Source organism: Meleagris gallopavo, chromosome 9, assembly GCF_000146605.3.
Source record: "Meleagris gallopavo isolate NT-WF06-2002-E0010 breed Aviagen turkey brand Nicholas breeding stock chromosome 9, Turkey_5.1, whole genome shotgun sequence".
In the NCBI taxonomy this organism is placed as follows: Eukaryota; Metazoa; Chordata; class Aves; order Galliformes; family Phasianidae; genus Meleagris; species Meleagris gallopavo.
The window spans coordinates 12,278,450-12,303,178 of record NC_015019.2 but is presented as its reverse complement, the minus strand read 5'-3'; the positions used below and the strand labels follow the sequence as shown (position 1 = coordinate 12,303,178).

Sequence of the window (24,729 nt, the reverse complement as noted above, 5' to 3'; positions counted from 1 at the left end):
TCTGCCTGCTGCTGGATAGAGGATACAATATCCCCCGGCTGACAATTGTAGGGCCATGCACCTCCAATGCTGTGCGCTGTGACATCTTCACTGTGCCTTTCACTGGTGCTCATGTAAGCTAATGCTGGGACAGGCTGCTTTCCATACTCCTTTGCAAACACCAGAATCCATGGCCATGAGCAAAGCGGTGAGCCTACCAGCCTGGGCACCCAGACCTGGTGGCTTTTGTAGTTGCAGTGACACCCCTGGCTGTGCAGGGGACGCCATGTGTGGAGTGTAACACTTGCATGCCCAAGAATAATAAGAGCAGTGGTTCATACAGCTGAAGTAGGTTGCTCGTTGCGTCCCAGGCCAACAGTAAGCGTGTTCCTTGTCACTGTGCAGCTGCAGGGGACGGCACGAGGTTGTTTCACATTCGCCAGCACACTGGGAGCAGCACTGAGCCAACTCTGCCTTCCTCCTCAGGGTGGCCCTGTATGTGCCAAGCAAACCGCCTCCTGGCTCGCAGAGCCCATGGCTTTTGTCGGCTGGGTGCTGCCTTTGCCTGGGAGTAGCGTATGGATCCAGACCCATCCCTGATGATGGTGGGTGCCACGAGGGGCAGGGACCCCCAAATCCCAAACAGCCGTGATGTACTGTGCGGCTTGGGCAAAGTGCGTTTGTTGCCTTGGAAACAAATAGCAGCACTGAACAACTAAATGAAATTTATGGAATCAACTTCAATAAATCTTGATGATAAATGTGCAAAAACATACACAATTTGATGAAGATCTACAATATGCAGATGTGAGGGATGACAGTAAGTTGCAGAACTGCTCTGGATCCATTTTGGGCTGCCACAAATGCATTCCTGGAATATGTTTTTTTTTGTTTCTGAGGAAGCTGTCTGTTTCTTTTCATAGATATGGCATTTAATTTTGATTTCCCGGGTATCTTTTAGCTTAATTGGCACGCTGGATGATTGCAGTGTGTTGTTTTGTCTTCTGCAATTCCTGATTCATATCTAACTCAGGATAAAAATAAAATTGACAACTGTGGCAATCTAAGAGAGCAAAATGCAGCGAGCACCGTGTCACGCGCCCCACATGGGCGCAGAATACACCACCTCAATTGCAGCCCTTGTGCAGGACGTCTCCCTGCCTCCTAAGGGGCTGCGCTTTGCAGGAGGAGGACGGGGTGGTGACAGTGAGGTGTGGGGAAGGGCTGCTGTGCCAGAGCAAGGAAGGGAAGGATGCCTTTGTGGTGCAGATGCACGAAAAGCTCCAAGCGCTGTTTTCTAAAATAGATATTTTTGTTTCTGGTTTGACCTGTGGATCGATAAAGGTTCGGGAATATCAGCGGGCTTGTCTGGAGACCGTTACAAACCTTTAACACAGCCCTTAATGGAACTTGATGTTTTTCCATTCATTCTCGTCCTGCTTCTCATTACAGTGTGTTATTTTCATGTCACTCTGCTGCCTCAGGAGCGTGGGGATCTCCTCTTCCCATCACGCTGTGGGGGCAGTGGTGGGGTCCCAGCCCTCAACCGCCTCCTGGGCTCCTCCAGGTCCCAGAGATGGCTCCTGACCTGGGCCTGCAGTGTCCCTGCTCTGTCTGCAGGTAACGCAGCACAGCTGGCGGTCCTGCCTGGTCTGCGGGATGCTCATGGGCAGCATTGTGGTGCTTCATAATGAGTTTTGCTCGGTGTATTCCAGTCCTGGGGTGAAGCATGGAGTGCCACACGGCAGGGGAAGGCGGCACACCTGCCCAGTGCCATCCCTGCCCTTGCACAGGGCTCTGGAGCACTGCGTATATGTGCGCATGGTAGCTGGTCCCTAACCTGCAGTGCAAGGCAAGCTGAGCTCCATTAGGAGCTAAATTTAGTGACTCGCTAACTTCTTCTTGATATGTTTTTGTAATTTCATTGTATTATGACAGTCAGTTTTAAATTTGCATGAGTAAATGAGCTTCTCACTAAGTCAGGTAAAGAGATTTTTCACTTATCTACCATGAAATAAGGCATTAGAAACCAGGAAAAATAGAAAGCAACGTATCCTTGACATATTTCGTTTACATTTTTTTCAACTGTGCTGACTGAACAGTTCTAATTATTAATGATATAATAAAGCTATTTGTACTGCATATAGCGGGCTAAATAATTTCACATTATGAAGACTTTTTGTAATTAATTTACTGTTCTGCGTGAGAGCAGATTTTGAAAAACACACATTTACATTTAATTACACACTAAATCTGAATGCTAAGCCGCACTGAGTGCATGCTGGCCTTTCACCTCGCAGTAGGAAGGCCCATGGATGTGGTGGATGCAAGAGAACAGCTTTAGGCATGTTCCCGGTGCATGGGGAAGGTTCAGCACTGCTGCAGGGCCCCAACACCGAGGGGCTGCAGGGGAGCCCAGGGCACAACCCCTCCTCACATTCTGTTCTGCTGTCCCACAGTTAAGGTCATCTTGAAAACGCACGTCAGCTTTCTCTGCAGGTGAGGCCAGCAGGAGCTCAGCAGCTTGGAGACCCACACTTCAGTGTGTCTTTGTCCTTCCTCAGGCAGGAGGACCCCCAGCACCACCCCACCACCTCCCAGCCCCACCACCTGCGCTTGCTTGGGTTATTGATTTCGCTCGCTCTTTTTTTTTTTTTTTTGCTGTTTCATTAATAGTGACAGATGCTTTTAATTAAAAAGAAAAGACAAAACAAAATCCCGCATAAAACAAAAAGGGAATATTCTAATTTGGCGTGACATTATGAGGCAGAATGGCTCCTGGCATGCAAGGTACAGAAAAGGTCATCTTCCCCGACTGCAGCCTTTGCAATGGTGGAATTAAGTTCAAACTCAGGCTGGTTTTGAAGTCTTAAGTCTCTCTGGGGATTCCTTTCATAACATCTTCGAACTGGATAACACTACAGTAAATGAAATACACTGCACTGGATTAAAGGGTTATTTCCCCTGTGTGTCAGGCTGACACAGAATACCAAACCTCAGGTTGCCTCCGAGTTGTCTCTATCTGCTGATACCCTCTCTTCTTTCCCTTGCAGCTCTCAGAGTTCTTGCATGTGAGTTTGTGATTATTTATTCAGTTTCATTGCTTTGTGAACGTGAAACAATTTGGTGCAGTGAGGAGCCAAAATGAAGCAGTTAAATGGGAAGGGGTGGAATGGGCTTATAAGTGTGAAAGAGATGATGCAGGAAAGAGTGGAGCTGCCTCTTCAGTTCTCTTTATGTTGCTCTGTAATTTATACTCAAATCCCAAATCCAGATCTCTCTGTGTTGCCCGTTCTGGGCAGCACAGACCTGCAGTGACAGCGGGGATGGTGCATGCTCTGCACTCTTACCTGCCTGGGCCAGCAGCTGAAGTTTGCCAGGGAAAATTGCAGTGTGCCCATGGCTTTGAGCTGCCGAAATCCTCCTCCATCTTCCTTTTCCCCACCACAAACCCTAAAGATCAATCTGAAATAACAGCCTGTAAAAGGCTGGCTATACAGAAACTCTTCCAATGATGAAAAAGGTGAAGCTATTTCTTCTCCCTGCTTGCCTCCACCCATCGTATTTTGTCCGAGGCAGCCCAAGGCCACCTGAGGTCATGCAGTTGTCTCACTAAGCAGCAGTGTGTATGGAGATCAAAAACCCTCTGCATTCTCCCTATACTTGTGTTTGGTGACAAACAGGGTGCGGTACACAGACGTGGTCTTGCACGTCGATGTCTGCCTCTGATTGCTCTTCCCTGTATGAATCCCTGGTCTCTGTCTGAGCATCCTCCTGCCTGCGGGTTTCCCTCTACGTGCTCTCCTGGCTGCACTGAGCGGCCCCCAGCAGCCCCAGTCTCCAGGGCGCTGCCCTGCAGCCCTGTCCTCACTGGACCCACCTGCCGGCCTGAACCAGGGGAGTTATTTCTACTCTAGCTGTGTGTTTGCTGGAGTCCCACTGCAGAGATCCCACATGCCGTGTCTCCTCTAGTGCCAGGTTCCTCTGCTTCCCAGTGTTACTCACATACTTGCTACACACGTTAAACACACATGGAAAATGGTCATTTTCTGCTGCCCACAGGTAATTTGCATTAGCCACGTTTCCAGACAAACCTCTCACCAGGTGCTACGTTTGGTAGCACTAGAAGAAACATAACTCATGCATTGCTGGGCACTCCCAGCAGCCTTCCGTTGCAGCGTGGCAAGGTGGAGGCGCTGGGTTAGCAGACCCGGCTTCTTGTTTCTGCGCTGTCCTCCATGCCTCAAGCAGCTCTATTCATTTGTGCTTTCCCTTCCCCGCTCTGCTAAACAGAACGGAAAAGCTTCCTGCCTTTGTTAGCACACTTAGGGTTTGGCCGAGGCCGGTGGGCAGGGGCTGAGCGCCGCACCGCTTATAGGAAGCACTGTTGGGTGTTATGTTGGTACTCTGCAGCGTTAGCACGGGGTTCTGTGTCCCACTCTGGAAGCCCCAGCCCGGTTCTTTCCACGACCGAGCGCAGTGTCTGTGTGGTTTGGGAAGTGCTGCTTTTTAGCAGTTGTGATGTTTGTACTTGTGCATAAAAACACCAGGAAGCATTTATGTAGGTGTCGCTAATTTAATTTAATCTGATGCGTATGTATGGAGAGGCCTGTTCCGCACTAAAGTGCTTCTCTTTATTTTGCAGTCTCCATCGTCATCAAATACAACTCCTTTCATTCTCCTCCTCCATTCACCTACCCAAAGACCAAATCTGGAAATAGTAACCAAAAGAGAAGCCCACATCACACACAAAGCAGAGAAAGGTTGAAGTAATTTAAGGGTAAGTAATTTTTCACCCTTATTCTAACTTAAAGCTTTGTGCTTAGGGTAAAGCTGTACCAGTAAGCGTGAGCTGTTAAGCATATACAGAGCTGCTCTGTCAAACTGACTGAAAAAGCTGAACTGGTGATGAAAGCCAGGGGTAGTGGCATCTTCTGAGAAAGCTGAATGAGCTGGGAATGGTGGACGCCTGCACCATGCAGTGTGGCTGATGCTCTTTGCTCCATGCAGTGCCAGCAGCACACTCGGTGCGTATCCTGCATGTATTGCATTTCCACTCACCTTTTTCCCTAGACAGACAGGATATGCGTTTGCTTGGATCTGAAAACTTCGCTTTACACATCTGGGTTTTCTGTTTTATTGCTGCTTTTTTTTTTTTCTTTTTTTTTCCCCTGCAATGTTTGTTCATGCAAAATTCATATCTGGGCAGGGCATCTCAGATCCCCGCTTCTGAGTCAAAAAGGGAAAGCATGGAAGTGAAAAGAGAGATTGTATCACTTAAGAAATATGATTCATGAATTAATCCTCGTCTGCTACACCATCTGTGGCATGTGTTTCAATACCAAATCCTCTTTTTGCATCTCTTTAAAAAGCCCTTTCCCCACTGGCTGCTGGGCACCCCACAATGCCGAGGGGAGTCGGCCACTCCCACAGGTGCGCAGAGATCTCAAGGAAGGTGGGTTTCCCTCGCCCTTGCTGTCACTCATCGTGGCCCCAGCAGTGCCACGTGGCCACAGCCTGGTGCTGCCCCTGGCATACAGTAATTACAGCCCCAGTAGTTCCCTGGCACTGGTGGTGCTGATAGATGGAGGCCAGCCAGGAGCTTGGGGCCGGCACTGAAATATTGCGGGTTTGTTGCCTTTCCATTCATTTTTCTTTCACGCCTTTCTGCCTTCCTGACTCATGGCCGTGCAGCCTCTGCTTGCAATTTCTATTTGCTGTGGTAACACCCCCTGGACAAGACAGGAGTGCCTGCAAGCACTGATGCTTGCTGATGCTTGCAGCTGCTTTTTAAGCTTCTTTTTTAATTGAGCATCTAAAGGCAGGATAGCAACAGAGTGGAAAACAGCAGTGATGCCTTTTGCTGTGGTAGGAAGTACGAATGAAGTATTCAGTGAAGGCAAAGCAGAAGAACCACATTGGGCAGAGCCCCAGGGGCTGCAGCAGGGTCCCAATGGGAGGTGGTCATCTGCACATCTAGGTGCCAGGCCAGGGGTACCAGACCAGTTCCAGAACTTGCTGGTTTCTAGGAAATGCTTCCCTTGCCCTTCCTTTGTCCCACGTCTGTCCACTGTCTGGGAGGCTGTATTGGAACTGCTGAATCATAGCCTGAACCTCTGATTGAGCACCTGAAGCAAGCACTGAGTCAGCCCTTGGAGCACAGGTGAAGGCAATTCACCTGTGCTGCTGGAAGGGGTGGAGCCTGGCTGCACCTCTCCTAGACCCCATTTAAAAGCTGACTGCCACTGGGGAGGGATCTCTTTTGGAGATTGCTCCTCTTGGAGTCTTCTCAGTGAGCCCAGGACAAGCATGAGCTTTCCATCCATTCTTCTTTAGTGTGATAACCTGTTTAGCCTAACTTTCTTGTATATTTCTTAATTATAACATCCGTATATTTGCTGATTATACAGAGGCCTTAGAGGTGCAGGTGCTTTGCTGATGGGAAGTGCCGCATGAGCCCCACGAGCACTGAGCATCCCAAGGCTGCTGTAAATAGCCTCATGCAAAAAGGAGAAGCAATTTTTAAGCAAACATTTAACCCAAACAGGACTTACAGACTGCATTATTTCTGAATGAAAAATATCTGGAGGAACACAGCCCTGAATCAACACCCAGCTTTCTTTCTCTTTTACTGCTCACCTGTGCTTTCACTATGAACTCTGGCTGGCTTAATTTTTGCCTTTGCAATATTTTGTGACTGTCTTAAGGCATGTTTTGTGACTGTTTCAATGATTTTTAACCTGAGTTCTGGAGTCTATGTGCTGTAATTTGTCCTGTGCTGATGTTTGGGTTTGTTCTGGGTGCATCTCACCAGCAGTCACAGTGCTGATTCTCCAACATAAGAGGGCTTCAGATTCTCTACCTTGACAGATTTCAGATTCTTTACCCCCTCCTGCACGGTGGTAATGAAGGATTGGGGAGCGTTGCTTCATGGCCTGATCATTAGGACCCTGGCAAAACAGCTGCCTGATTCTCATCAACAATTGTGCCGTGAAAGAAATTGGCTTGTTCCTGTACGTACTTTTTGGATGGGGAAAATTAAGCAGTAATAGGTGGAAAAATAGTATGGGTTGTGAGATGATAGATGCCTAAGGGATGCAATTAAGCAGTACTTTACAATGAAGGAAGGTATTTTGGCAATGCATCGTTTACATTGGACTTGTTTTTGTTTGGCAGAGGACTGGTATTGCTTTGGAGGGGTTGTCCTCCAATGTATTTCACCAACAGACGTCAGAGCATTCTGCAGGTCCTTCTCTCCTCCAGGGGAGGGTGCAATGTTCCTGCTGGCGGAAAGCCTGACACTTGGTCCCACAGCATGGTGAGACTCCCCTCACTCTGCGTGCTGCCTGAGCTGAAGTGGGGACAGCCAGAATCATTAAGCTTGGAAAAGGGCACTAAAATCTAGTCCAACTGTCACCCCATCACCATACCCACAAAACCGCATCTGTGGGACTGCCAGCTTTTAACTCAGGAAATTCTCCTGGGAGGCCCTGAGCAAGAAGGGGGCTCGGGGAACCCTGAGGTGTGGGACTGGTGGTTCCTATACCTGCAGTGGGACTCGGGTGCTCAGCACCCATGCAAATGAGGCTGCGCTGCCTGGCACGTTGAAAACAAAGTCATTAAGTAGCTGTTGCATTAAGGCTGCTTTTATTCATGGAGTGTAATGTGATTCATTTGCCCTTTTGCTCTCATGTTGAGAAGGCAGTCATCTAGTATGCGTCGATGGCTGCAGGGAGAGGTTTGTTGTTTGTCTGTTTGTTTTTTTGTGAGGGAGCAGACATTTTCATCAAGTGCAATGGAGCTGCAGGGTCGTCCCTTTCTTGGTGGTTGTCCCTTTTTTTGGCAAGCAGCCCTGTTGGTGGAAGTGCTGAGCTCAGGCCATCTCCTTGCCTCAAGGCCTAGATCCTCATTGTTGCTGTGCTGGGGGCATGGCTGGTGGTGCTGTGGGAGCACTCTGACAGCACCCTGGGGGCAGGCACAAGGGGCACACTGGGTCTTGTGGCCAAGCTCGGCGACCTGCATGTCCCTTGGTGTCCCCAGGACACCCAGTGCCAGCAAGGCATAGGGCACAGGCCAATGCAGGTTGAGATGTGTGGTGGGACATCATTATGTGGGGGGGTCTCTGACAGTGGGTGAGGAGGTGGTGGGTCCTTGGTGCTGCAGGTGGCTGCTTGCGGTTAGGTGAGAAGTTAAGTGCAGCCAAGGGAAATCAGTTCTTCCTGGAGTTACAATAGGAAACAAGCCAAGTGAGGGAAGAAGGTAGAATACGGAAGAACAGAAAAATGCAATTTTTTTTTTAATGTTAGCATGGGGAGCATTAACTAAGTTGCTAATTTCAAGATCAAGCAGTGAGTAAGGCAGTTTGAGTCACTGCTTCTTGTGGCAATGGGATCAGAGCAATACAGCTCCGCATGTTGGAGCTGAACCTGCAAAGTAGGAAGCAAGAAATTGTTTTTAGCCCCAACAATAGCAGCCAGCACTTCTTAAGCACAGAGATCTGAACAGCGTCTGAGCTCTGTGTCAGATTCCAAGTAGTCATGATGCACGGCACAGGGACCATCTTGAAGTCCTCAGGTGACAGTGGGCTTCTAAAGCTACAGGGTCATACTATATGTAAAAATCAGTAAGGCGTATTTCAGAAGCAAATGGCAAGCGGAGAGTTACTGCAGTGCCTTGTCCATCTCCCCTCCATTACAAAGAAGCAGCGTGTTGGCCAAGCCAACAGGAGGCAGCCAAGCACAGGCCAGGGAAAGGCTGTTCTGCAGGAACTGGGCCCTTCCTTTGGAGACTCTCTTACGCTGTGTTGACGAGGAGGCTCAAGAAGAATGGGTCTGGTGTGGTTACAGATATGGAGAAGAGGTTTTTGGAAGAGCTCAGGGCTGAGAGCTGTTTGGGAAAGGGGATTTTCTTGCCTCTGACGATTTGGGTAGACAAAAGAGGAGAAGTGCTTGGAGCTGGGGAGGTAACAACGCTGACCTTCCCTGCTCTTGTTTTCAAGCAAGAAATGCACAAATCACTGCTGATACTGCTGAGTGGTTTCCTGCTGTTCTGTAGTTTGATTTGGATCCGCCGTTGTTCCCAACCTGGTTCCCGTTTCTGTTGTAGTAGGACACAAAAGCAAGCAAATCCTTGCCTGTGGAATTGCAATTGTTTTGTAAGCACTGCCCGATAGAAAGACTGCTTCACAAACACCTTCACCTTGCATCGTGCTTTAGATCCTAAATGGATTTTGAATAGATTAATGTATTTCGGAGTGTTCTAGAAAGGTCAAAAACAGAAAAGAGGATCTAATAGCAGTGTAGCAACCAGCTGGTTGCACTGGGTTTCATTTTACTGCCATAGTAACACTATGAGCCACAGTATTAATACCATGCCCACTGAATGCCACCCCCCCCCTTTTTTTTTTGGTCAGAAAACAAGCCCATAAGATATTTTCTTCCTCAAGAATTTCTACAAAGCAGTAATAGGCTTTTTGGAGGGGACTGTCCTCATACCCAAAGATGTAAGGTGGGTAATTTACAAGGCAATGTGCAAATGCCAAATTGTTAGGCAGAACTGCTGCTGATTTAGAAGGCAGTTAATGCTATAAATGTGCCAAGTGCCAGTAGAGTGTTTCTACAGATGGAATAACTGGAAATATTGGAGAGGTTCCAAAGGTTTAATCAAATTCAACCAGTCTTTTTTTTTTTTTTAACTGCAGAATTCTCTAAGGGATGCAAGTTGCAATAGTAGATTATTCCATTGCTTTTAGTACCGGGGGAGATTTTCATAGACACACACAAAGCTTTCAGGCAGTCATGTCAGCAGGTACACAATCAGGACAGCAGCAGCTATGCTGTGAAAGCCCGCATTGGTGGCATTAGCAGGAGCATCCTCTTTAGATACCATGGCAAGAGGGACCTTAGAGGCAGACTGCTGTGCTGCATGATGGCAGTGAGGGAAGGGGAGTGGAAGCAGATGGCAGCAGAACCCGTTCCTGCGCTGTGCTGCTGCCACAGCTGGGCAGGTAGCATTGGGGCTCTGGGCATGGCAGCCTCTGTGTGGCTCAGCATGCAGTGCCGGGGCACACATATGTTTCTGCACAGATGCACACCTTCCCCTAGTCTTGTTGACAGCCTTTCCAAGGCTTCTTATTTAGCCAGACCATATGTGCTTGGGCATGGAGCTAGTGCGATGTGGAAAGAGCATCACGTTATCCTTGGGCTGCAAACACCAGCAGGAGCAAATCTTGTCTGCAAGATGTAGAGCTCTCAAGCTTGCATCACAGGGCATTCATGATGATCAAACGTGTTGTGTTTTTTTTGTTTTGGTTTGGTTTTTTTTGCTCATTTGTTAAAACCAGGTTCCACGAAGCCATTTCCTTTTGTTCTATTGCAAAATTAGCTCTCCTTGTCCATGACAAGGACACAACGCAACACAAACACAACAGCAAAGCATGGATGAATGCTACCAGGGAGAAGAGGAAGATGGGGCACATCTGCAGGTCAGGCTTTGCTGCTGATGAGGTGACAGGGACCAAACTATGGCAGGGTTGGAGATGACTTGGTGGGGTTTCCCCTGTGATTGGTATGAAAAATGTAGAGTCCCACTCCTGGCTGGCAGCGTGATTTTGCTTAGGGGTGGCACAGCCATGAACCAGAAACCATAAGGAAGCACTGGACATGAAGTGGTGCTGTGACAGCACTGAAGCTTTTCTCATGTTGGGTTTTTTTCATGTGATGTTTCTTCAGTGAGATTTTATTTTGCAGATGGGCCGTTTGGAGCCATTAATTGTCACTCCTTTCATTTTGTAAGCTGCCTGCTTTTCCTGGAGTGCTCAATATCAACCCCCTCTGCTCTCTGCCACTCTGGAGCTGGGGCCTATGCCCCTCCCAGTTCTCTCTGCCCGCGTTCTGCCAGAACCCCGCGTCGCTCTGTGCAGCATTTCTCACTGAATAAATTGCTACAAAGCTATTAGCCTCAATGCCACAGTCTGCTGCTCCTGCGTTCCTGCACCCACCTCCACCCCACAATTGATCCAGCCTGCTGTCTGTTCTGCAGTCAAGAATGCCGGATGCCACTGCGCACAAATTGCTTTAAAATTGAATTGTTTAAAAACGTTTTCTAAACATCCCTTCCCTTCGTGGCACTGTCTGTTGTGCCAGCTAGGGCTGGGAGCTTGAGCTGATCAATGCTGGGCAAAAGGCAGGGGAGGATTCTCAATTTTTTGTTTGTTGTTGTGGTTTTTTTTTTTGTTTGTTTTTGTTTTTTTTTAATTCAAAACAGAAATTAAGAACTATGTGGCGGTGTGAATCGGAACTTTGATGTGTGCCAGATTGTGCACCCAGTCCGTATCTGAGCTCGTGTGCCTCGGCTCCTCGCCAGCTCCGCTGCTGTGCTGCAGTTTGGGGTTGCTGTTGCTGTATGTAGTGCTCACCAATGGCTTTGCTTTCCCAGCAGTTCTGTCTTGAGAGGGCTGTTTTCCTGGTGACGTGACTGTGCTTTACCAGAGGTGTTCCAGAGATGCATCTTTCGGGTCTGTTGGCAGTGTGGGGGAGCACAGGTGCGTAACCATTGCAGTGTCCCAGTGGGAGGCTGGCAGCAGTACGTGGTTGTGGCATTTGGGAGTACATCCCTCTTAAGAACACGAGGCTTTTGGTGGAGCACTATGGCCGCTGCCCTCGCAGATGGGGCTGCAGAAGTTAAAGGCATTATGGAGCCCATGAGAGAGATACCAAGGGACTGACTGTCCTTGTATGCATCCACGGCAGTTTTCTGCACAGATAGGAAAAGGGCTTTGCAAGTGCCAAGGGAAGAAGATTTGGAAAAAGTGAATAACTTTCCAGATAGTGTTAAGTCTCACCTTGAGAAACATTTTATTATACAAATGCTGGTACAGCACTTCCAACGCTTCTTGATGTTCCTTTATTTCTCAATTCCCCCAAAAAACTCCTCATCGCTCCAGATACTGACAGAAGAGCCCTTCTGAAGCAACATTTACCTCAAGTGCTGCTATATCTGGATCCATTGATTTTTGTCAGAACATCATCCGTACCTAACTGGAACACCAAGTATTGAGGAGTGATGCAGTCCTCCCTTCCTGCAGGCCTGCCCTGTGCTTACGGCTGAGGATGTGCCATAACTGAAGCATGCTTTACAGGGTGACTGTCTCAGAGCATCCCTGTGCTGTAAAGCCCCGTTCCACATGGTCTGTCCCCAGGAGGTGCCAAGGGCCTGGCTCAGCAAATGGAGAGGTTTTGTTCTCCATGCCCTTACATCCTCATGACCAGCTGGCAATGCGTGGGGGCATTTGCCTAAATTTGATCTTCCATTGGGGCTTTTATTTTTAATGTCTTACTTTGCAGTACGCTGCAGTTGTATTACTGAGGTCCTGCAGTGCACTACCAGGGTTCTTCTTTGCTACCCTTGCCCAATGCTCCCTGCATCCTGCAGTCACAGCCTCTTTGCCCATTTTTCATTTTCCATTGCACAGTGATGCGTGTCCTGGTGAATAGCCTGGCTGTGTCCTTCTAACATTTGCACATCCATTCCTGTGTTATGCTGAAAGTGTTTGAGCAGATTCCTGCAGGAATGTCTCCCAAACCTACAGCTCCTCCCTAAAAGCTCTTCCCTTTATCAGCAAGAAGTGCACATGTTCGGCGTTACGGAGGTCTGTGGCCTCACCCGTGTAACCACTCTGCCCAGCCAACCTCCCTGTTGTCTGCTGATAGCGCTGCAGCAAACTGAATATAGAGTACATCATTGTGACATCTGTACGTGCTTTAGTTTGAGAACATATTTGGGCCTTTGACAAATAATAGAGATAGGAAGTTAGCCTGGTTGATGGGTCCTGTATTGACACTCCTGAAGCTCACCCAGAGAACCTAAATAAACTTGTACCAATTGAGTTACAAGTCGTGGTTCAGACAGGACCACTTTTCAATGCAGACAGCAGTTCAAGTCTTCATTTAGGTGTTGTCACTTATGTTGTACCATCAAGCAGGAGGCTATCGTGCTGCTGATGTTTACGGCAGGCTCAGAAACGTGCTCAGCAATAAACCATCTGTTGGGAAATTCCTGCTTTGCTGCTGCTTTGGGCTCAGATCTGAGCAAGAGGTGAGCTGCTCCTATTACCCTGTTGTGGTTCCAGCCCTACTTCTCATCTTTTGATTCTTTTTTGCATCTGTTTTTTAAATGCTCTTATCCTGGGAGTTCTCCCAAGGGCAAGATATACATTTGTGCAGACAGTATTGTGCATCTGTACTTTGCAGCACTGACCTTGTGTGCTGCAGCTAGATGCCATCTCCAATCTGCTCAGTGTATGTGGTGATGTCATTTATGTGGTCATGTTGCCCTCCCTTTGCTGGGGAAGACATGAGGGCGGATGACACAAGGTGCTTGCCTGAGTGGGCAGATGGAGCACTTCTCATTGAGGTTAACAAAGGCAGCATCCTTGGGGAGAGTGTGAAGCTCACATCACCCCAAGAAAGGCTCTGAACCAGAACCTCCTCATCTGAAGAAGTCCAGTGACCGTTGCTGTCCTTTGCAGGCCCGGTACTCCACACGTCTAATGGGATTTTTCTCCAGAGTGATCTTTTCTTTCAGAAGAAACAGAGAAAATATGCAAGAGGATAAAAATCTCTTCCAGTCTGTATTGGTTTTATTTTTTTCAGTACGATGTAGTCATTCATTTCCCTACATTATAGTGCCTGGTGGGGATGTGGGGCCAAGCCACCCTTCCAGGACCCAGGTCTGCTTCTTGCTGCTTTCCATCCTTTGCACGCCCAGAGCTGCTCCTTCCTGGCTCTTGGCCAGACAAGGATTTAAGTAGTTAGGAAGTTGGGAAGCTTGGCCACCCTTGGTCTCACAGGTTTGTTAAACAGAGGAGAACTCAGATCACATTCAAATGGCAGTAATTTGAAGGAGCTTGAGACAATGCTAGAGGATTAGGTAATAAAATTGTGTCTATTATTTTGGGGGAAAAAGACAAAACAGTTTGGCTCAAATATTTAATTTTTGGAACTTAAGGGTTAGATATATTAATATGGGCTTGGCAGAGAGTTCATAGCTTATAAGGCTGCGCTAAGAGTTCTTCGTATGCTGAGATCAGTGCTTCAAGTCAAACCTGTCTCTGTGAAAATTATCCTCTGAACGAATAATTGGCCCCAATGAGGAGGTGACTGGGCAAAATGTAATTGTCTATTATGGTAGGAGGTCTTAAATGAGCTGGTGGTCCCTTCTGGTCTTAAATCCTGTGAATATTTGTAATGTTTGGAGACAGCTTTCCTAGGGATTGAGTGGTCACTCAGCCTGCCGCCTCATCCCTGCCAGCCCTGGCAAGGAAGCTGGACGTGATGTTGCCGTGCTTTTGGTGGTACTGTGTACAGGCTGGCCAAGGGAAAGCAGTCCTTGCCTTCTCAAGATGGGTAGTTGGAGTGCAGTTGCATCTTTCTTCTTCTTAATATTATGTACCTGCATCTGTTTCGATAAGGAAAAACAATCCTAACTGCAACCTTCTGAGGGATTTGTAGTAAATGAGAACAAGCACGAGAAATTTAGAGGGACTGTGGTCAAAATAGTAGCGACAGCTTTAGTCAAAATAGGGGAGTTTAGGGACTTCCAGGAGTGTTTTCAGTGAGCGTAAACCTGCAGTGCACATTAAGCGGTGCCAGCAGCCGGCTGGTTTCCGTGCTGGCTCAGCCCCAGCAGGGGGTGGGCTGGGCTGTCCTGGGGCACAGGCCCCTCCTGCAGAAGAGGTAACAGATCCCAACCAGGCTGGTGCCGAGCTGTCGGACGTGCCGTTGTGGTTGCATTGCTGCCCCTAAATGGCACCAGGATTCGGTTGGTCGTACAGGCTGCCTGGCTGGGCTCCAAGAGTGCTGAACCGAGCGCTGACAGCGTTAAATGATCCTACTGCCCCGGGGTGCGTGCTTCCTGCACGCTTCTTTTCTCTGTTTGCACCTCTGCTTGCAGGCCTGGGGTGGGCGAGGGGTTAACTGTGTCCTCTCAGCTCTTCCAGTTACCCCGTCAGGACTGTTGAAAAATTAGCTTCTCCCCACTTGCAGCACTATAATTAGGATACAGGAGTTGTGGGGAATGATTTCACAAAGTGACTTGGTGTACTCGCCCATGCACCCCAGGGAGCCAGGCAATTATGCATACATAATTCTACTCTTTGAATATTTTCTCTTTCTCTGCATAATTTCTCTCTATTCATCTTTCCAATGTCCTTCTGAGATAAACTTAGAAGTCTCAGCTTTCAGAATGCAAAAACAGAATCTGATGACTGCATGCTCACTATTTGTGTCCAGACCAGAAGGACCAGGAGCCGTGCTGGAGAAGCCCCAGCAGTGTGGAGCTGCAGCCTGGGGGCTGGAGCAGTGGGGGGCTCCTTTGCAGCCCCAGCCTGCACTGGAGGGGCCAGAGGTGCTTGCCACGCTCCATCAGGCCTGCGGTTTGGAAGCCCGAGGGCAACTCACATCCATGGCTGGGCAGCAGTGGAGGCTGTGGAGGAGCTGGCTTTCCTGAGCACGACGTATTTTTGTTTCTAATCTCGTGTTTATGCTGTTCTCAGTGAATTTATTGCAGCGCGATAAGCAAAACACAAAGTAACTGCCAGCGTATTGCTACTGTCTTCAGTCAGTTTATCTCTATAAACTTGCTGTTGACATGATGCAATTTCTCCCTGTTGCAGTGTAGCCGTATAGCAGCAAAGTTGTGATAAAAGACAACTTGTTGAAGGGATTCTTTGTCATACTCCTGAATCACCCGCAATTCCTTTTTTCCCCAGCGCCAGAAGCGTGCTGGTGCTTTGCAATTATACCTACACATGATTCCTTTTTTTTTTTTTTTTTTCTCCCTCAGCAATTCATGTTCCCTATTGTGCTCTCATTCATTTTCTCTCTCTTTTGGTTTCTTTTCCTTCTCCTTTTTTTTCTTTTTTTATCCAACACCTTCTCAAAGCACTGAAGCTGGAACTGCGTTGCTGTGGTTAGGCAAGGCTGCTGCTCTACTTCCTGAAGAAGCTCATTGTGTGGTGCCATGAGAAGAGCTTTAAGCAACACAAGGGAATAAAGGCACTGCATTTCTCTGATTTTTTTTTTTTTCTTCTTTTTTATTTTATTTTTAAGGAATAATACATAAGCTGCTGGGAAAGGGCAGGAGTGTCTCCTGAATCTCTCTGGTTGTGTCTGCGAGGCTGTGAAATTCTAAGGAAACCTGCTTTTCACGTGGAGGCTTGAAAGGTAGACCACCCCACCTCCACACCTTAGCTGCTCTCTGCTTTGGTCTCGTATGTCTAACAATAAATCCTAACATTGTGCCCAGACAGTGCAGAATCACAGTTTACCAGGCAGCAGCGTAATTACTACTTTTTTTTTTTTTTTGTACTAGTTCTCAGCAATCTAATGTAAGTTTTGTTTTGAGTTGTCCTGCAACCAGCAATCTTCAGAGTTGTTTTAGTGCCTGCACGCTCAGGTAACGGAACCCGGTTACGTCCTTTGGTGATACAGTGAAATAAATGTCAGCTTCATGCACTGACGTAGATTGGTGTGCAAATCAGGAAAGGATAGAGTTTGTGCCTTGCAAAGGGAGGAGAGCTGCCACAGGTTGCAGCTGTAATGTAATGGCCTGGCCATGTCTCGGGGCTGCCCATAAATACCTTTCTTCCTGTCTCTGCACAGGAGCTGTTGCTATTATCTAAACCACGGTAATTAATCAGTGCTTAGAGACAGCATGAAGGGAACTGAATTTCTGTAATTTCTCCTATTTTTCATAGTTGGCTGTACAGCAGGATGCTAGAAATGCCATCATGGAGCCAAACCACTTCCACAGTTGGGCTCCCTCCTGTGCAAACCAGTTCTGTGAGAAGAGAGCAGGTCAGCGTGGCAGTGGGGCATGCAGCCCTTGGCCCCCAAGGGGACACCTGGATAGCCTGCATGCACAGTGCCTTCCAGCTGCACCTTGTTGGCATTGCAGTGCTGCTTCGTGTCTGGAGCCCATGAGATAAAATCATAGAATCATCAAGGTTGGAAAAGACATCTAAGATCAATTCCAGCTGTCAACCCATCACTACCATATCATTAACCATATCCCTCAGTGCTGCATCTGTACGTTTTTGCACACCTCCAGGGGCAGTGTCACACCCCCCTGTTCCCCAACAGGCAGCCTGTGCCAATGCAGCACTATTCTTTCTGAGAAGAAATTTTTCCTCATATCCTACCTGAATACCCAGATGTGGTGTTCTGGCCACAAACCAGCCTGTTCCTTGGCAGTCTGGCAGAGATAATGCCTCACAGAGCTGCGCGTGACACAGAGTATTTCATTACCTGCTATCAGTACCTGCACTTGTGTGACCCACTTCTGCCATGGAATCTAGCAGCAGGTGGGAGGTAGCAATGCATTATTTGTTTCATCAGCTTGTTTGCTTAACTTTTAGCTGGCATAGCACTTAAATAGAGCATCTCCCTGGGTACGTCTCATTTTCCAGGCGCTTGTTCCCATTTGCGCTGCTCTCCTCCTCCTCACATTCCCCCGCCTGTGTTGTAGCACCTGTTGCATTTTGCCACAAATTAGAGCACAGCGTGTTCGCAGCAGGGATGGTTTGTGCTGTTACTTTGGACTCCAGTTGCCATTGCCACAGGGCTGGATGCTGCCTGCGTGCCTTGGGGACCGCACGCAGCAAGGATCTGCACAGGGGCTGTTCTTCACTCTGCACCGTGATATGCCATTGGCACCTTGAAAAGCTGTTGCTGCTGTTCCTGGAAAACATTTGAGGCAGCTTCCCTGAGTAATATGGAATCTGGACACTCAGATAGCTAGAGCACACTGAAGGCAGTCAAACCAGAATCCCTTTTTTATCACAATACGCTTTGATTAAGATCATTACAGCGATGGGAGCAGCACTACTGTTAGCACGGAGTTGGTATTTCTGTCTCACGGGCTGCAGCTCAGTGTTCAAGCTGTCAGCCCAGATGCAATTTAAGAAAAAAAAAAAAGAAAGAAAACTAAAAATGGTTTCCATCCATTGAAGCATTTTAGAGAGTGTTTTTATAAGATAGATTTTAACTTGCTCTGATCTATTTTTATGGGTGATGCGCATCTGCACATTGTAAGATCCTCAAGACTTCCAAAGAAAATCTTGCACTCCTTTGGCTTTCCTGTATCTTGCAGCATGATGACATGCACAGGTCACGGACCTCTGCATAGTGAACTGGTGCAATCTACACCTGTTTGCACTCTGTTCTGTCTAAGTCCATTTGCTCAGGAGGACGAGCTGGGGTGATGTGCAGCCAGGCTGGCAGAGATCTGCAGGAGGAATGGGGCTGATCCCTCTGCGTGCAGCACTTGTAGGACTGGCTTAAATTGCATCATTTAGAAGACCATAAATCTTTATTCCGTTTATGTGACTTTGCTGTCTGAGCCTCTGGGCCATATCTGGGACGCATTTTAAGTGCTTTTTGTGGCCTGGCAGGACGGGCACAGTGTTGCATTGCAGGTGATGCTGTCACGTTGTTGCCAACTCCAGGAGGGTAAGCACTGGCAGAGCACCAGGCAGGCGAAGATGGTGGTGCCAGGGAGCAGGAAGCACTAAATTTAGATAGTTTGAAACCCTTCACTTCTGCAGTGCTGCGAGATTGTTAACTGAGGTGAAAAAAAATTGAAGTACTTTGTGAGTTTCAAATTGATAGCATCCTTTAAAACCTTAGCATAAATTCAGTGGCACTTCACCTCCCGCACACAATCGGATCTAAAGAGCGAGAGTAACGGTGTCATTTCTTCCTGAGCTATTCAAAGAACCCATATCAGGGATGTATTAGTGAAATATTGGCAAATCAACACCAGGAAAAGCAACAGCATGCTGCAGGCAGAGGAGTTGCAGCGGTGACCTGACCTGCTGGCAGCATTCAACCCAGAGATCTGCTCGCTATTCATAGGAGTGCTGCTTGCTGAGAGCAGAGAGGACCACAGCCCTTCAGTGGGTGGAGGTGACCAGCAGTGACACCTGCGTTCAGTAATGGGCATAATGGGCATGGAGATTGTGCAACAAAACATTCATCATTTCCCTCAGGCTGAAGAGGTTTGATTTCTGATGGGCGTTCGATGCAGCTTGATGTGGCTGGGAGCTGTGGGCATTTGTCTGCTGGCAGACAGATACAGCACCATGCCCACAGCACCTGGCCCTGTGCCTGACCCTAAAGGAGAGCTGCTTTGTGCTGGCAGGGCATGTCCTTGGTACACACCAAAACACCAGGCCGTGTTTTGTGCTGACAGCTTTTGGAGATGCCTTCAGTTAGCTTAAGCCTCTAGCTGTGGTTCCGTGCTTGCTTGGGGTGGGCTTTCTTCACTGATGCTGCATATGTGTCCCTCTGCAAAAGCACCACTCAGCCAAAGCCCTCTATCTGTCTGCGTTTGGGCTGCATCTGCTTCTTAATGCAGGTTTCCATCATTCAGGGATCTTTCTGTGCACACTTCTTCCCCGTGCCCTTTCCCTTGGAGCAGGATTTACAGCCACAGAGTCTATGCAGACGCGTGGGAGCCCTGGGCTTTGTAGAGCCATCATGCTGCCATCTGGGATTTCTGGAGCTTCCTGAGCCTGTTGTGCATTGGGGTGCTCTGTCATTTCCAGAAGGTTATTCCCAACCAAATAGCAACAAGGATGTGTTGTAGATTATTCACCAAGTGGTTTATTTACTTCTTTTCCTTAGTGATCAGTTTTTTGCTATAATAAGCCACTCTTGTCAGGACTGTTGTTTTTAAGTAAGTGTGAACCTGACCCATGATCCCCAAACTTGCCATCCCATAGAGTCCTATGAAAGCATATCAATCTGGAGGTGAGCCCAGCTGTTACTTCTGGGGTGGAAGTCACATCGAACCGTCTGAGAAAACCATTCTGTTTTCTCAGGCAGTTCATACCTGATGTGAAACCTCAAATAAGCCTGGATAACCTGACCCAAGCCCCTCTGAGCTCTGCGTGTCCCCATGCACGGGGCTGACTGGCTGCAGCTGCTGCTGCACCTGATGCTGCCAGCTTCGCCTTGCCGTGCCAGGGGTAAATTGGCTCTTTCTGAAACAGCTCACATCTCTTTGGGTCTGCTTTCAGCACTGCAGCCCGGAGCTTGCTGCAGCCCATTTACTGGTTCCTGTTCAGAGATTTTTAGCGTGCACCAGGACATCATGTAGGTTTAACAAACTGGCTGAGACATGCCATCCAATACCTTCTCCATTAACCTCTCAAACGTGGCATGCCAAAAGCCATCACTTTAAATTGCTGCAAGCCTTGTCCTGCTGTGAAAGCAGCCTTTCTCCGTCCTTTGGATGGACTTTGATGTGCCAATCCCCATTTTTAAGATCCAGGGTGAAAAATCAGGCACTGCCTGCTGCGTCGTTCACAGCATCATCTCTCTGTGGTAACGGACAGAAATCCCCTCAGTGACTTTAGGATGTTATGCTAACATTGCCTTAAACGATAGCTGTGGACACAGCTCGGGCACCACTTCAGTACTTAATTTCTGTGTTGCTGGTTGATAAGTTTCCCCTGTAGGCCGTCACTTTGTCCCCAGTATGCAGCTACTTGCTTCCTCGTTCTGTGGGCAGGTCCAAAGGAATGAAGGGAGCGATAGGGGATGGTGCAGGATGGGTGTTTGGGTGTTTTGGTGCTTTGGTGCATGCATACACAGCTGTCTACTTTGTCCACCAACATCATCCCTGTCCATTAATTTGATGTAGAAGAGGTTAAATGGAACCTGCACACCATGTTTTACTGGACTTCCATCAAATTGCTCCACAATGGCACCACTTACAGTGCACACAAATATGTCATTCCTCTCTGAGTGAAAGTAATTTATCAACAAGTGGTCCTTGTCCCTTTACCATGTAAAGTCTTTGTGAAATACACTTTTACAGCAAGCTATGATTTGTGCAATGTTTCTCCAGTTACAAATATGTTGTATTTCTCCTTTAAATGTTAAGATACAGAAGAATGAAAAGGAAGCGTGCAGGTCTGAATAATTTTTGAAGGGGAAAGCTATCCATTGTGCAGACCCTCCTTGAAATGAATAGATCTGCATTAAACGTGTTCTTGAACTTGGCGACGGACTTTGATTTAATCCATTGTGGAGACTTCTCCACCAGCGTAAGTGTAATGCACGGAAGGGGAGTGCTGGGTTATTATTCCTTCCTTCATCACCTTTGTGTTTGTCACCTTGGTGGCAAGGGAATTGTTCCCCTGTCCTTGCCTGTTGATGAGGGCATTCGGTGATGGGGACAGGCAGTGATTGGTTCTGCGATAGGGACAGTTGGTGATGGGCATGCCCAGTGATAGGGACCCTCAGTGATGGGGGTATCCAGTGATGGGGATGCATGGCATGACCGGAACCAGCTTTGGGTTCACATCTGGAAGATGTTTGCTTTGTCTGGATGAAGCTCTGCATCTTGATTTTTTTCTCCTCTCAACTGCATAGCTGGAAAATAATACACAGGGAAAGAAGAAAGTGCTTTTAGAGCACACTGCAGGCTGGGTGCTTCGATTGTTCATCTCTGTAGTGCTCTTGGAGTTCAGGGTTGGAGTGCTGGGAGGGAGGCAGAGCAGACATCATCACCCAGGAGCAAATCACCCTGTGTACCTGTGGTGTCTCTGTCTCTCCTGGTCTCCATTAGAGGGCTTGGAGGCAAGTTAGCATGAAAGGAATTTAATATCTTCTTCTTATTCTGCATGTCAATGTTTCCTCAAAGGGTTATGTTATTTTTCAGCTAAGTCTTTTCCAGGTGCAGCTGATGCTTGCGCTGTGAAACTGCGTGGCTGCAGATCCTTATTGGTAAGTGCCACGTGCCGGCAGCCCAGGGAGGTCAGTACTCAGTGCTCCAAACAAGGCCATCCTCCAAAAGCATGCCCCAGTGCTTGAGGAACTAAAGCATCATTGAAACACAAAGTGGTGTTAGCACTGAATTGGTGAGCAGCCATCTGGAATCTCGAAATATCGCCAGGAAAAAGCCACGGAGGCGACAGCATGCAGATACAAGTGGGCAAGATGAAGAACCCAAAGCAGGAAACTTGAACTCAGCATTTCTTTGCTGTCTTTGGCTTCTGGCTTAGCACTGATGTTATTTTAATACAGTTGCATGGCTTGAGTTGCTGTGATTAGCAGAGCAATTTGCAGTGCGTTCTTCAAAAATTGCTGATCAATTTTAGCTCGAAATAGTTGAAAGCTCCCATGTAATTGACGGCTGCTGTCCAAAAAGCACTACATAGTTTGGAAAATCTGAAACGGGATTCAAGTTGTTTGCACAAAGCATGGGATCCCCAAGATCTCCTTGCAATCTTTAACTGCAGACTGGGGAATAAGAACCTCAGCCTGAAAGGGACTGTGACTTCATCCTTGGGGTTACGCTTGAACCGACAGTTGTTTTTTGGCTTTGTCCTTGTCTCACTCTCTAGGGTGCAAGGCTCAGAATTTTATCCAGAATGATTTCGACTGGTTTAGAATGTGTTCTGTTAATTCTTTTTTAGCATTTTCAAAGGGTTTTTTACTTGTAGTAGTTCCTGTCGTTTGTATCAGTGCTGCTGGTTGGCCCAAGATCCTTTCGCAACCACAGTGTGCACTGTCCTCGAGGGGCTGAGAATGTGGCAGTGTGCTGTGTGAGGAGCCTGAACAAAGATGAATTATTTGGTTTTAAGGAAAAATGAAGAAAAAAGGTGATGGTTTGTGGAAAACAAAGTACCTAGTGGGGCTTTGCATGAGGCAAAGGCAAACCAGCAGACATAAAGCCTGCTGCACAGATGTGGATTTCCTCCTGTTCCATCATTTTGCGCCTCACTAATACAACGAGCACAGATTTGGATACAAATTTTATATTTTTACTGAAGAATTGATTTCATGGCTGCCTTAAGTGAATAAAGCTGTGATGTATTAACCAGTGTCAGGCACAGGATGTTTACGTATGTATCTTCGCTGTGGCAATGCCTGTAGTACTCGTTCCCTCTGTTCTCCAAGACTCGTTAACGTCGCAGACGTAACCCAGCTCCTCCTAATGAAACAATCGCAACTGGATATGCAGAGCAACACCTCCAGCAAAAGCTGATAAATGCCTTTGTTTATGATTTTTCTTCCCACTATGCTTTCACAGGGAAAGAGCAGGGAAACATATTGACATCCTCCTGGCTGCAGAAGGGTGGCCGGACGGGATGCTGCGCGCTGCTGGTGGTGCTGGGCTGGTGCAGGCGGAGCACTGAGAGTCCTGGGCTCAGCAACTCCGAGCTGTGCGGTGAATATGAGTAATAATCCATGACCTCACTGTGATTAGAGATGAAAGAAGGCTGATGAAGGGACCCCGCCGTGACACAGAAAGGAATTAGACATTGTCTAAAGCCAGGGCAGTACCAGAGCATTTGGATTTCACATCAGAGATACACGGGTGAATAATTCAGCACTTGAAAAAATGCTTCAGCCACAGTGTGACATCTCCACATATTCTTTCAGTGATATCCAAGGACTTTAACTAAACATTGCTTCCTAGGGAGTTGGGGCAGCTGTCCAGATAGTTCTCCTCTTAAATATCAGCATTCCAAATTGTTACCTGGATACAGGCAGAGACTTGGACTGATCTCTTAGGAGCTGCAGGCTCTCCCAAGGCAGGATTTTGCTTTCAGAAATCGCCCCCAGTGCTGGGCTGAACCCAACATCTTTCTGAGTGAAAATTAAGAGACGTATCTTCATATTTAATTGACACTCTCAACTAATTGGGTGAACCGCTAAGGCATGCGGAGTTGTGGATGGGGTTGTTTGGGAATTTTAAATAAATGAACCAGTTCTCAAAGGCAAATGTTGGCACATTTATTGAGTGTGAATAGAGAAGTGGAGGAAAACTAGAGTGTGTATAAAACGGCCTTGTAAAATCACTTGCTGTTTTATAAATGCAGGAGCCCTATAAACTAAACCAGCCACTTGGTTTTAAAGCCTCATACAGGGCTATGAAATCTCTGCCTTTGGTTAAACGTACAGCAGTCCAGACAAGCAAGTGTTAATGTGTTCGTGCAGCCCTAGCTCTGCTTCCTAGAACATATACATTATAATAAGTCTTTAAATAAATGATCACATATTATTCCTCAAATAATTCATCCTTTTTCTGAATTATTAGCTAAAAATGGATGGTATCTTATAATCATCATCAATTCAGACACCTTATCAGGCCCCATAACTTCTTTTCGCAGTGCGATAAGTGTTTTGATCATTTGCTTTTCCTACCTACCCCTTCCCTTTTTAGTCAGAAGCATTAGCTCCTTCAGGTGCACATCACGGGATGAGACTTTGAAGCTGTTTTCCCTGTAGGACGCGGTGCTCCAGCTGTGCAAGCTGGCTGAGCCTGCTTGCTCTGCCATGAAACACGCTCAGGTCAGTGGGTGCTGCATAGGGCTGTGTGCACGTCCCTCCTGCATTCTCCTCGTCTGGGGGACCCAGTAGGACTGGCTAAGAAATCACTTTTAATGGCTGAAAGCTTCCGTGTGGAGGAGGGAAGTAAAGCCATTCTGGGGACCACTGTTGTCTTTGCCTGTTCCCTAGCAGCTTGGCTCTCCTGGATTCTCGAGGGCTGCTGTGACCCGCAGCCCTGCAGCCTGGGTGGTGCGGAGAATGGTCCCACTTGGCACAGCTGGGCACAGCTGGATGCATCTGGGTACATTTGGGCAAAGCAGCCACACAGAAAAGGGCCCCCTTGTGCACTGGATGGTCCCTGTGTGACCGTAGCATGAAGGAGCCCTTCCACGCCTCATGGCAA

General features: G+C 47.7%; 1 protein-coding gene across 1 annotated transcript in view; it reads left to right on the top strand.

The window, feature by feature from the left end:
• The first annotated feature begins 4,553 nt into the window (after positions 1 to 4,553).
• The window catches only part of NEXMIF (neurite extension and migration factor), a 40,597-nt gene continuing 20,421 nt past the window's right edge, over positions 4,554 to 24,729 (top strand). Inside the window, exon 1 of the mRNA XM_031554678.1 lies at positions 4,554 to 4,759. The gene's annotated coding sequence lies outside the window, so the exon portion shown is untranslated. The remainder of the gene's footprint in view (positions 4,760 to 24,729) is intronic.